The sequence below is a fragment of the Stegodyphus dumicola genome, chromosome 11 (genome assembly GCF_044657685.1).
Source record: "Stegodyphus dumicola isolate Sdum_Otavi_A_Nest chromosome 11, ASM4465768v1".
Taxonomy (NCBI): Eukaryota; Metazoa; Arthropoda; class Arachnida; order Araneae; family Eresidae; genus Stegodyphus; species Stegodyphus dumicola.
The window spans coordinates 71,023,206-71,037,173 of record NC_140778.1 but is presented as its reverse complement, the minus strand read 5'-3'; the positions used below and the strand labels follow the sequence as shown (position 1 = coordinate 71,037,173).

Genomic DNA, 13,968 nt, shown 5'->3' with positions numbered 1-13,968 from the left:
TCTATTTAACTCAGAATACTTCCGCTGATAATTTGAATCCTTGCGCGTTCTACTAAAATTTACATACTCTGGCATTGGCAATTCCAGGGGAAAATAAGGCTTGACAGGAAAGATAGTTTAAACTTAAAATAAATGTTAGTTAAAATAAATATAAACCCTACAAACTAATTATAAAAATTTTACAGTTACCAAATATTTTCCACAATGTATCTGAAAATACATAAAGATAAGACAATACAGACAAAGAAAAATGGAAAACGTTTTGACGCATTCTTTTTATAACAGAAGCGTTCATTTTACTTGCTTTGCACGTGACGCTCTCATTTCGTCTGTTACTTATTTAAGATTTTCACATTGTTCTATGTCTTAAAATTAGAAATTAATGTCTTAAAACTGCAATAGTATATTACAGTACAAATGAAAAAAAACTGGCAGTTTCACACACGCTTGTGTCGGATTTGCGCTATGCTTATGGGGTCCCACAAAATTTTCGTAAATGTTATGGGGTCCTGGGGTCGCGAAAAAATCTCAAGGATAAAAAGAGGTCGCGACAGAAAAAATTTTAAGAAACCCTGATCTCAACGAAAGAAGGCTTAAAATAAAGCTACACGACATATACAACGAATGCGCCAATGACGTAATAAAAAAACAGTAATGACGTCATTGCAGACATGTTGAAGCTTCTTTTTTCTCCTCAACTATGCTAGCTAGCACTTGACAAAAGTTGTGGGACTACGAGAGCATTCAGGCAATTTCAAAAGTCGTTTGCAGAGTTGAGTAGCGACAGCCTGTAAGTGACAGTCGAGTATATTTGTGACTAATAGTACCATTTCGCTGGAGCAGAACTTAAAGTACGAAATCTGGGATTTTAGAATTCTATGAATTTGTTACTACATTATATAAAATGAAAATATGAATTTTAGTGATATTCGAAGTAAGCCTGATTTTTTAAATCACATTTCATCATTAAAAGCAGCTTTTTACAATAATTGTTCATTAAATTACTAGCAGTTATGGTTTATATTCTTAAATGAAAAAAAAAAAAAAATGTATCTTTAAAACAGAGGTTTTATGTTTTTAATTGCAAATACAATTTATTAATTTTAAATTACAATCTCAAAAATTATTATACTGAGAATGAAAGAAGATTTCAAAAGTAATTAAGCTACAAGGTACGTTTTTCTTCTGTCTCTATCCTGTTAATATACATAAATTTATTAGCAGGATAGAGAGCGAAACTGAAGTGTACAGTTATGCGACGTGGAAGAACACTAAATAAAATGCTTGCCTCTATAAGAGAAGAGTTTTGCTTTTAGTTAAAAGTTTCAGTTCCCAATTATTACGTCATCAACGCTGCGCAAGCCATGCAAAATGCAATGATCTAAAAATGAAGCAATCCAGAGAAGTTATTACGATTTTTAAAACAGAGAGGAAGAATTAAAGAGTTTACCGTTAGTTTAAATTATAATTTTAATTTACATATTTTGTTATCTTAACATATTTATATACCCACTCGGTGAGCTAAGTTTTTAATTCTTATATGTTTGTAAATTGTGCATATTTTGTTTTAAAAAGGATTGAATTATATTCTTATGCTGCGGTTAGGGTTTTTATGCCTGTAGTTAATCTCCATGCAATAGTTGTAGAATTATCAACAGTTTAAAAGTTGTTTAAGTTCCACTAAGCCTAACGACTCAGCCATTTCTTTACATTTGAAACTTAGTAATATAATGAATTAAGTCAGTTTCTCCACCAACTTCAGCCCCTTTTTGACGAGTAGGGCCAAAAGTTTTGTGCAACGAAAAATCTGTCTTTCTGCCTAATTTTAATTAATTGAAACTCTAATTTTAATTTAAAAGAATTTTTTTAGCGGTTTTTAACCTCATTTGGCGTTTTATGTCTTTATGTGTTTTACAATTTATGTTTCGAAATTTTATGCATTTTTTCCTTGCCACGAATTGGTTAAATGAGAAATATATCTCTAACGAATTTCGGGGAAATAAGTTTAAATGAAATGCAGCAAAAAATGTGCATAATAGCTCGTACAAGGAAGTCATGTGATTTTCATGTCAGAATTTTTTTAATTGGTATTCTGACCGTTGAAAAAAAAAAGAAAAAAAAAAAAAAAAAAAATTATAGCCGTTACGCGAAAATTAATTCCTGAGATTTTGCATCGCAGTTATTTTTATCAGAGAATTCAGCAGGGAATTTATAAACAGTTCTATTATGAATGGATCTGCTAATCCATGAGTTCAGACTCTACCGATATACATATACATATTTTTGCTCGTCTCTTTTAAATAGAATGCTTGCCTCTATAAATACCTGATTCTTGAGTCATGGAAGCATGCAAAAGAAAAACACTGACAAAGGATTACTGCAACAGCAACAGTAATCACCAGAGTCTTTTTTTAATCCACTCCGAACAAAAGCTAAATATTCTTTTTATCATCTCTCTTTAACCCTCGCGTCTAGCATCACAAAGTAATTACCCCAGACGTAGAAAACAGCGGTCGTCCATTCAGCTAAAATCGTAACAAGGCTGAAACAGTTAAAAAACATATGACATCACTATATGTCATGTTCAGGACATGAGTAGGTGGTTTGTTATGTCTTTTATCTCTCAAAATATTCCCTTGCTCAGAGACGAAGAATGGAATAACAAATAATTTTTGGTATTCTTCATTTTGAGAAGACAGTTTGATATGTTTAAACCAAACTAATAAAAATTAAATATTGAACTATTGAAGGCAGAAAATTAAAAATTTTAGGTTTATTATTGGCCAAAAAAGAACATTAGTCCCGAAGGAAATATTAGTCTATATTCGAATGGAATATTAGTCTATATTCGAAAGGGATATTAGTCTATATTCGAATGGAATATTAGTCTATATTCGAATGGGATATTAGTCTATATTCGAATGGGATATTAATCTATATTCGAATGGAATATTAGTCTATATTCGAATGGGATATTAGTCTATATTCGAATGGGATATTAGTCTATATTCGAATGGGATATTAGTCTATATTCGAATGGAATATTAGTCTATAATCGAACGGGATATTAGTCTATATTCGAATGGAATATTAGTCTATATTCAAATGGGATATTAGTCTATTTGCGTCGAAACGCTTAAATGCATTCCATCATTTTTCAAACTGTTGCCACTAAGCACTATCGCCCTGTATTGTATAAAAATAAAAATCTGATGTGGGCACCCCGTCACTTCTTTGTAAGGCTTATTAAATTATACACATTTTTTGCTGAATTTCATTTAAACTTATTTCCTCGAATTTGATTAGAGATATATTTCTTATTCAATTAATTCAGCTCACTTCGCGGTAAAGCAAAAATGCACAAAAATTCAAAATATTTTCATTGAGAACTGCAGAATATTGACAAACATAGTTTCTAATCAAAAACAAACAATTAGGGCAGGAGACAGGAATATAGATTTTTCGGTGCACGGAACTGAATTTTTACTTTTGGTTCCACATGGCCACGCGAGTTATTAATTACAATAAGTTTTGCTCTTTATTGCTCTAATTTTATGAATCAATGGTTAATCATGCTGCTGAATTTAAAAATCAGTTAATTGAAAAATTATATTAATTTAATTGATTGAGTAATATGAAAATATTTTCAAGCTACTTCTTACGCCTTTACATTTTATATTTTAGACGAAATGTACAGGAAAATTCCTTTTAACCAATATTTGAAGTTTTGGAATTTCTTTTAAACATTTAGGAATATATATATATATACATCAGTACTCAATGTGGGGCTGTACAGATTGCTCTTAACAGATATGATAATCTGCAGACATAGCAAAAGACAGAGGTCCAAACACTGAGTCAGTCATGACCCTATAGGTCAGGGATGTCAAGCTCATAGGTATACTTGGGCCAAACAAACAAGGTTTAACTTTAGGCGGGCCTAAAAAAAAAAAAAAAAAAAAAAAAAAAAAAAAACTGAAATGTTTCAGATTTTAAATTACGTCCAAAGGGGCGTTTTTTAACATTTTGTGTGTTACCTTTCTTTATTAAATATCATGTTCCTCGCACTTAAACCATAAGATCCAGTGCAACAGCAATATCGCAAAATAGTTTTAAAACGAGCATATCTTTAGAATTTCCGATACAGAGACTCACGCACTGGAGATAAAAATATTTTTTTCTGCACAACGTTGCCATTGCTCGCTTTGAAATCCTTGAGTTTGTTAATCAAAAATTCGTCAAAGTTTTAAAAAATAGGAAATCGATCATAAAACAAATTTCAAATTTCAAATTGGGTCTTCCACATGCTCATATTCGTTGGAGGATTACGTTATTCAAAATTCGATGACTCTATGTACCGTTGTTTTATCACAATACGAGAAATATACATACATTTATGCAGATTTTTCATTATTTAATTTCTTCAAATATAATGCAGGACTCTAACATTTTGTGGCAACAGTTTGAAAAGTGAACCGACATTTATGAGTCCGACGCAAAATGCCAAAACGAAACTAATAGTCCTTCGGGATTCAAATCCCTTTGGACTAAAAAAATTACGTCCAAAGGGATTTGAAAATTATTACAAACATTAATAATTTTTGTAATAATTAATAATTATTACAAAAATTATTAATTTTGATAATTAAATTTAATTAATTATCAAAATTAATTTTTGATAATTAATTAAAAATTAATTATCAAAAATTACGTATTTTAAATTACGTCCAAAGGGGCGTTTTTTAACGTTTTGAGTGTTACCTTTATTTATTAAATATCATGTTCTTTGCACTTGAATCATAAAATTCAGTTCAAGAGCAATATCGCAAAATAATGTTAAATTAAGCATATCTTTAGATAGAATTTCCGATATACACAGTGTCGCGAGCTGGAGATAAAAGTATTTTTTTTCTATATAACGTTGCCATTTCTCGCTTTTAAAGCATTGAGTTTGTAAATCAAAAATTCGTTAAAGTTTTACAAATTATAAAATCTATAATAAAACAAATTCCAAATTTGGGATTTCAGATGCCCATATTCGCAGTAGGATTTCGTCATTCAAAATTCGATGGCTCTATGTACCATTGTTTTATCACAATGCGAGAAATAGACAATCATTTATGCAGATTTTTCATTATTTAATTTCTTCAAATATAATGCAGGACTCTAACATTTTGTGGCAACAGTTTGAAAAGTGAACCGACGTTTATGAGTCCGACGCAAAATGCCAAAACGAAAGCAATAGTCCTTTGGGACTGAAATCCCTTTGGACTAAAAACTAAATAAATAAATAACTATGAAATCCGTAACAATATGAATTAAGTAATAATTAATAATAAAGCAAAGTGCATGCACATGCATGCACCAATATATGGTACAAAACTATGATTGGAAAACTGAAACCATGGTTTCGGCCACATTCGGCTATCGGGGAATGCGTACAAGTTCTGAGTGCACGTGTCCCCCAAAAGCCGAAGGTAGCTGAACGCAAGCTACTCACACGCATTTGTAATATAAGTAGTGTGTGTGTCAGCTTGCTGTGAGTAATCTAACAACACTGAATAAATTATCGTTAATTACTTAGCAGTAAAGATTTCATTTTTTTCTTCGTCGATATGTTATTTTATTATTATATATTATTATTTGCCGATATATTGGCCGGGCCGCAAAAATATTTGTTGTGGGTCGCGATTTTGACATCCTTGCTTTAGGTCTATAGTGACTATAAGAACAGAATTGCAATACTTCGCATCTAATTTTTCTTTATAATAATTATAATCTCTCTATAATCGTTCTCTACAATAATTATATATCTCTCTATAATGAATAATTTTCTTTCTTATACGTATTTACTTTTTCAAAACTCAATCAGCACAGCGCTAGAATTCAGCAAAAACGTAACATTGAATATTAAAATAAAATCGTAATTTCGAAACTGTACCCTTTTAGTTCAGGAACATAACACGAAAATCTTCGCAAGCGTAGCAGCAATAGATACTAGTTGAATGCAAGGTATATTCCCACTCGAATCCTTGAACTCTGTTATTCTCGAGAACGTCCTTCGATATTCAGCACATTCACACATTTGATCAATAACCGCCCGAGGAATAGCAATCAGGTTCCTGAGTTCTATTAGTTTCATTTATATGGCTTCTGGCTAATATGCTAAAGCCCTATTCTACCAGTTGTTCCATTCTTGATGGGGAAAAAAAGTTGCGAATATCCATGTAGTAGAAGCATTTAAATGTTGTTGCTGCATGTGTCCATGCATCAGCGCCTTTACATGTTCTGCTGCTTGTAAAGAGTTTTGTGAAACTCGTAAGTAAAGGAAAATGATCATGAACCAATAAATTCTGCCTTTAGTAATGTTCTTGATCAATGGATGGTTGGGACCTTTGCAAAAAACTACATTGCTAGTGATGCCTATGTTCAACGATCACTAGAGATCACTAGTGATGCCCATGTTCAACGATCACTAGATATCACCTAATGATGCCCATGTTCAAACGATCACTAGATATCGCTAGTGATGCCCGTGTTCAACGATCACTAATGATGCAAGTGTTCAACGACCACTAGAGATCACTAGTGATGCCCATGTTCAACGATCACTAGAGATCACTAATGATGCCATGTTCAACGGTCAGTGACAAAGCATCTCTACTCCACGTGTGAATAATCACAGCTTGTTCTTCACAGCTTGTTCCTTCTCTAAAAGACCTGCGTTGAGAAGAAGAGTTATGACACAAGCTTCTGTATTTAAGTACACAACTAGATGACCAACCCTTCTGGATCTATTCCATTTTGAGCAGGAAGGGCAGGAAGTATCCTGGGAATTAAAATTCTGACCCTATGTGAAACCGGCCTCAACTTGAGGCCTTTTTAACATCTAGGCATAGCGGAGGTATTCGAACTTACTGGTAGTTCGTCACTCTGTCCTGCAGGAGTCATCTTATCTAGGAAGATTTGTGATTTTATATCCTCCAGAGCTGAGAGTATCCAAGTACAGATCTCTAAGCATACCATTTTTAAGGCCTTTCAGTAGAGTTCATACCAGCTAGCTAGGTTTCCGGAATTATTATTCATTGAATCAAATAGTAAGAGTTTATGTATTTATTTATTATTATTCCGTTTGCTTCACCTCTCAATGAGCACTACAGGTCAGTCATGTTATTCTGATCGTTGCACCAGCAACCTTTTTCGGTTGTTTATCTTTTCAACCTTATTATTGATAAACAGATTTAACATTAGTTATTATTTTTGTTGGGTGCTCCAACTAACAACTTTTTGGGTATGTTAGTATAAAAGAAAAAAGGGTTAGTTAGTTTAGAGATATTTACATATATACATGAGTAGAGGCTTGCTGCCTTTACATTTCGTCGGGTGCCTAGACCTGGTTATCTGCTATGATTAGTCTTTTAGAGTAGACATATTCTGTTATAGTTCTGACGAACCGCTGTCCGTAGTAATCCTGAAGAAGGTCTTTGAGGCTATGTGATCCCTGGAGCTGAGGAATGAAGGCTCTGATGGGTTTGGTTTGGTTTATTGAGATTACGGCAAAGCACACTAGGGCTATCTGCCTAAGGGGAGGGATGCCTTCGTGGAGGACTTTCTAAGGGTAACTGGCTCGTATACACGTTACACATGGGGAAAACCGCGAAAACGCCCATGCAGCCAGGCCGTTCGCGTGATTCGAACCTCGGACCGAACTACCAGTGTTCAGTGACTTTACCGCTTGGCCGCTGGTGGGCGGCTCTGATGGAAGAAGTGAGTGGACAGTCGTGGATGTAATGTGAGACGTCTGCTGAAGAAGCTGAAACACCGCAGGCGCATTTGACGTGTTGATGCTGCTGTGACCTGATTTGAGCGGGAAATCTTCCATGATTTGTGAAAGCTTGTTGCAGATAGAAATCTGTTTTGAGCCTTTTAGTGGAAACCACGGGAAAGATGGAGTAGGTGTGTCGACCGCTGTTTTTTCTGAGTCGTCCCAGCGAGCTTGCCAAATGGACAGCGAGCTGCCACTGAAGGAGCAGAAGATCTTGTGTTTGGCAGCGACTAGATCAGAGAGTGGGATCTTTGAGTCGATGGAAGGGTGACAGGTGGCTTCTTTAGCTAAAGAGTCGGCCCTTTCGTGACCTTGGGTACCTTGATGACTACGTACCCAGCATAGAGACACTTGCCTGGAAGAAGACAGCGTAATAAGCACCTCTTTTGATAAAGAGATGTGGAAGGCTTGCGGGCCGTTCTTGTTCAGTGCCTGTAGGACACTCATGCTGTCCGTGTAGAAGCGGATGGATGGAAAATTGGTGTTGCTTGCCCGGTGAGCTGCCTTCTTTAAAGCGAAGGACTCAGCCTGGAAAACCGAGGCGTGGTCGCTAAGTCTGAACCGTGCTGAGTGAGTTTCTGTATTCTTGTGGAAAGCGACATAGGCTGCACCTACTGGCTCTAAAACTTTAGAGTCACCAGAAAAGATTTCTAAATCCTGACCTTTTGGTAGATGTTTAAGCCATTCTATATCTTTCGTGAGAGATGGGTGGACGGGAGTATAGTGGAAATGTGGTTCTAAGGAGCGCTGGTCTATGAATGAGGAGTCATCGAGCTGGAAGCAGTCCTTAACATGAATTAACCTATAATTGCCACAGTTTCTGCTTTGAGATCTAAGGGGAGAACCCCTGCTAGGATTTGAACAGCTGCTGTGGATGTGGTAGTGAAACACTTAGTGATCTTGAGAAAGGTGATGCGTTGAATATGGAGTAGCCTCTGACGAACCCTTACCGTGCCAGTCATCCAGATGGGAGAGCCGTTAAGGATCATCCCTTCAATGCCCCGCAGATAGAGTTCTTTCAAAAGTTTCCCTTTAGATTCTATTTATCTGAGACAATGCGATTTAAGCTATTAATAAGATTGCAGGTTTTATCTCGTATCATAATAAGAGTTTATGAAACATTTAGTTATTGAAATCTGAAAGCATCCATGACCACTTAATTCATAAAGCAAGACATGCCATTCCCTTTCCAACAATTGCAGAAGCATTTTCTCTCTAATGTAATAACTGTATATGAACGAATGCAATGAATGTAACTTCTTCGGAATTCAAAATGGGGGTCATGGATCAGCAAGGAGCCCACCAGCAGCCGAGCGGTAAAATCACTGAACACTGGTAGTTTTGACCTGTGATTAGATCCAGACGAATGGCTGATGCATGGGGTTTTCGTGTTTTCTCCATGTGTCATATGTATAACAGCTAGTTTTTCTTGGAAAGGCCCTCCACGAAGGCATCCTTCCCCTTAGTCATGCATTGCCATAATTAACTAAAACAAACCAATTGAGCAGATAGGATAAGGAATATGTATCAAAATGCAATGCCATGTCGCTGGTACTCCTATCGCGATTCCTTCTGATATTCAGGTATTATCTCGTTTAAAACTGAAATTCAAGAGATTGTAACTCGAAGATCATTTCAGGCTGGCACTCATCACCTTAAAAGAACATCAAAGTATGGGTTTCAAGATATTATTTCTAGGATTTTCTACGATTTTTGGCAAAATTGTGTAGCAGAAATGTGACTATTTTGAAGCAAATATAAACTGAATAATTTTACAATTGATTATTTTTTTAAAGTTAAAAAAATTTAAAATATTTTGAAATTAAAAAAAAATTTAAAAAAAAAACAAACACTTTTTCCCCTCTTTTTTTAAAATTTATTTTTTATATGAATGAATCCAGTACTGACAAAATGTTTGAAATAGTGAACATAATGATTAAATTTAGATCAGGAAGCACGGAAATTTTTAATTAATTGTCATCAGAACAGTTAATTTCTTTCTTCGATTCCCTGAAAAAAAATTAAATTTTATTCCCACAGAAGATTAAACGAATTTGCTAAACAAAAACCATGGCTTTTATTTTTCAGATAAGCAGTTATAATAAACTGACATTCTCATCGTTTGAGTGGACTTACAAGTTCTGCGGTATAAAAGTAGAAATTGCAGTATTTTCGTCAAGGCAAATAAAAAAAGTTAAACAGATTTTTATTTTATTTATTTATTAACCTAAAGGGGCAATTTGCCCAGAAGGGCTATTTATTTCGGTTTGGCATTTTGTGTTGATTCACTATAAACGGCGAATCGCTTTTAAATTATTGCCACCAATTATTAGAGCCCTGTATTATATTTAAAGAAATTAAATAATGAAGAATCTGCATAAATGTATGTTCCTCGCATTGTGATAAAACAACTATACCTAGATCCAACCAATTTTGAATGACGTAATCCTCCTATGAATATGGGCATGCGGAAAACCAAATTTGAAATTAAAATTTGTTTTATTATCGATTTCATATTTTGTAAAACTTTTAATTTTTGATTAACAAACTCAAGGATTTCAAAGCGAAATGTGGCAACGTTGTACAGAAAAACCATTTTTATCTCCATCTCGCGAAGCTGTGTATCAGAAGTTCTAAAGATAGGCTCAATTTAAAACTATTTTGCGATATTGCTGTTGAACTGAATTTTATGGTTTAAGTGCGAAGAAGGTGATATTTAATAAATAAAGATATCTCACAAAATGTTAAAAAAACGCCCCTTTGGACGTAATTTAAAATCTGAAACCTATCAGATTTTTTTAATATCTTTTTTTTCTATGTGAAAATATTTATTTATCTTTTTTTCTATGTGAAAATATTTTAAATATTTATTTATCCTTTTTTTCTTTCTTTTTTGAGAATGGGTTAATTCTGTTGAATCATTCTGTAAAGCTAAAACTTTTCACAAGAGCTCTAAGCCAAAATTTGAGTGAAATATCACGTGTTGTTGCTAAAAATAACTTCATGTATTTACCTCAGTTGCGTTCTCGTACGATGCAAAATTAGGTATTTGTAAATTTAAGAAATTAAAAAAATAATTCCTAATTCTTATATAAATAGCAGATTCTTCTTTTGCAAATATCTATGTATATAATATGTAACAATAATTTTTTAAGCATTCATACAATTTGAAAGTAGGTATAAAGAATATTTTTATAGGAAATAATAGAAATATAATATTATTATTATATAGAAATATAATATTATTCTTATTCTAACATATTCGGAGAAACGTTTTTTTAAATGTGAGTATTCTAAAAAAGAAAACTTTTTTTTTTTTTTTTTTTTTCCAAACAGGTTTTTCCGGAACGACATGTTAAGCACAAAGGAAAGGAATCGATTAAAAAAACATAAGAAGCATTTACAATGCCCCAATTGAAGCGAAGCCGGAACTTTTTTCCAATTCGATCCGTTGGCATTTCTGGGCTGAGCAGACGACTTTATTTCGTTGATGGAACGATCGATCAAACCGCGACGACAAAGGATTCGGGAATGGTTGGAATCGGAAGTTTACGGAAAGAAGTGAAATTGGATGGGAGGGATTTCTGTGCCATTCTTTTTCCCAAAATGCTGTAAAGTGGCATCACTTTTTTTTTCTTCTTTTTTCTTTTCTTTCTCTCTCCTCTTTTTTTTTTTTTTTTTTTTTTTTTTGGTTTTTTGAGAAAAAATAAAATGTAAAAGAGTTCTAAAATTCAGTTCTTTTTGTTCAAAACTATTAAAATCTAAGCAAAGAGTTAAAGTTTACTTTTTCAGAGTTAGAATAACAATTTTAAAACTCTTTTTACGTTTTTGTACGAAGAAAAGGAAGTATTGTAATCTCGAAAAATTTCGGGTATCCTATTTTAAAGGAAATATCCATTTTGACAGTTCTCGAATCCACTTGAAAGATGTTTTTGTGTGACATCTGTACATACGGACAGAACAAAGGACTTTTTTTTTTAAACGGATTGTAAAATGGATTCAGAAGAGTTTTTTTAATGACGTCTGCACGTACGCACCCATGTATCTCGCTTAACTCAAAACGCCAGTAGCCTCAGAACGTTGAAATTTTGTATATAGGGCTGCTGTAACATGTAGTTGTGCACCTCCCTCTTCGGCTGAAATAGGCCGTACCCACTCTGCGACCCCGCTCTGTGAGCTCAATTTTTATTCTTATATGTTTGTAAATTGCGCATTTTCTTTAAAATTGCTTGAATTATGCTATTTTTACGTTCCGGCTAAAATTTTTGTGCTTTAGTTAATTTGCATGCAATAGTTATAGAATTATGAACAATTTAAAATTGATCCTAAGCCTAACGAAGCCACCATTTGTTTACATTTGATACTCTCTGTAGAACAGCAAGTTAAGTCAGATTGTGCACCAACTTCAGTATCTTTTTGCCGAGTGGATCCAAAAGTAAACTTTTAATTTTGTGCATCGAAAAATCTGCCTTCCTCTCCTCTAGACGAATTGCTTGCTTTTGTGCAGAAACCCTAATTTTAATTCTAAAAATTGTTTTTCTAACTGTATTTGGTGCTTTATGTTTGTTTGTCTGCACTTTACAATTTTTATTGAAGATGCTTTGAGTTTTTATGTATTTTTGACTTCCCAAGAACTCATAACTGAATAAATTGAATGAGAAATGTATCTGTAATAAAATTCGAGAAAATAAGTTTAAAATGAAATGCAGCAAAAAATTTATATACTTTTAATAAGCTGTGCAAGAAACTCATGTGGTTAAAAAATATGTGATGCGGGCACATCATATATTTCTTAGTAGATAAAACCTGCTCTTTGCAAAAGAATGGAGTAGATTACATCCAAAATATTAATTTTTTTATACGGAAACATTTATGAAGACTTCAAAGAATCTTTAAAATGTTACTCGAAAGCAAGCGAACTAGTGTTTTTCAGTTTTCATTGCTAATTGAACTTTTATTTCATTCTGTTTCTTTTCTATTTTACAAAACAGTTATTTATTCTTTTATTCATTCTTCTTTATAACGAGAGATAGATTTATTTTAAGCTTAAAAACACAATTAGATATTTAATTTTTGTGCAGAAATACACAAATTTTTAATTTTTAAAAATTTTTACACTGATTTATGTTCTAGTTTAACATATTTTAATTTTAAAGAAAAAAAATCGAAATTTTGCATATATTTTTCTGTCATCGACAGATTTTTTGTCTTCTGAATTAATAAATTGGTTAAATACCATTTTTAAGAGTGATAAAGAACAGTGAAAAATCACGAACTTCACCACAAATGACTGTCAAATGTTAAGTTACATTTCTTGCCATAAATACAACTGTTACATTTATTCTTGAAGCGAATGGAATGAAAAATGGTTTCTTTTCATTTTAGCTTGTTGCCAAATACCAGATCCAAGAATTTATTCGTCATAAATGGAATTCGCTGCTGAGTTTATTCTACTGAAATGAAATTTGCAATTTAAAAACTTTTATTTACCAAACTTTATTTGGTAATAAACCAGATTTATTACCAAACTTTATTTATCAGACTTTTATTTACACTTAACATACATACTATAAAAATAAAAATTGAAGAAGATACAGTATTTCAAAAAAGTGTACTAGAAGCAAAATTCCCTCTTCCTTTTTTTTTTTTTTTTTTTTCTTTCTTTTTCTTCCCTTTTCTTTTCTTTTCTTTCTTTTTCTTCCCTTTTCATTTCTTTTCTTTTTTTTCTTTCCCCTTTCCTTCTTTTTTTTTTTTTTTTTTTTTTTTCCCTTGGAGCCGTGGAATAGAGAAAAAAATCGATTTCAAATTCTGCGGGCTCCTTGACTTTCGACTCTCTTCGTATATTTACTGGATTTTTACCATTCACACTTTACCACAAGGATGATTTGAAATTTTGTTCTTTTTTTTTTTTTTTTTTTTTTTTTATTTTAAAACAATTCTTTATATTCCATTTCATAGGCAGAATATTTTTTTCCGTTTCCTTTTCATTTTTTTTTTCTTTCAACTGCTTCATTCTGGTGATTGATTCTCCCGTTAGATGTAGGACATATGTGACAATGGAAACGTTCATCGTTGTTTTAGGTTTATTTATCTCTTTTCAAGTCACATATTATTATAATAACAGTAATAAAAAAAAATCAATT

At 32.9% G+C, this 13,968-nt stretch overlaps 1 long non-coding RNA gene across 1 annotated transcript; it reads left to right on the top strand.

Moving 5' to 3' along the window:
• The first annotated feature begins 684 nt into the window (after positions 1–684).
• On the top strand, positions 685–12,491 carry LOC146994096 (uncharacterized). Its single transcript, XR_015044006.1, has 2 exons — positions 685–934; positions 11,162–12,491. It is a non-coding gene; the product is annotated as an uncharacterized LOC146994096 (long non-coding RNA).
• The last annotated feature ends 1,477 nt before the right edge of the window (positions 12,492–13,968 follow it).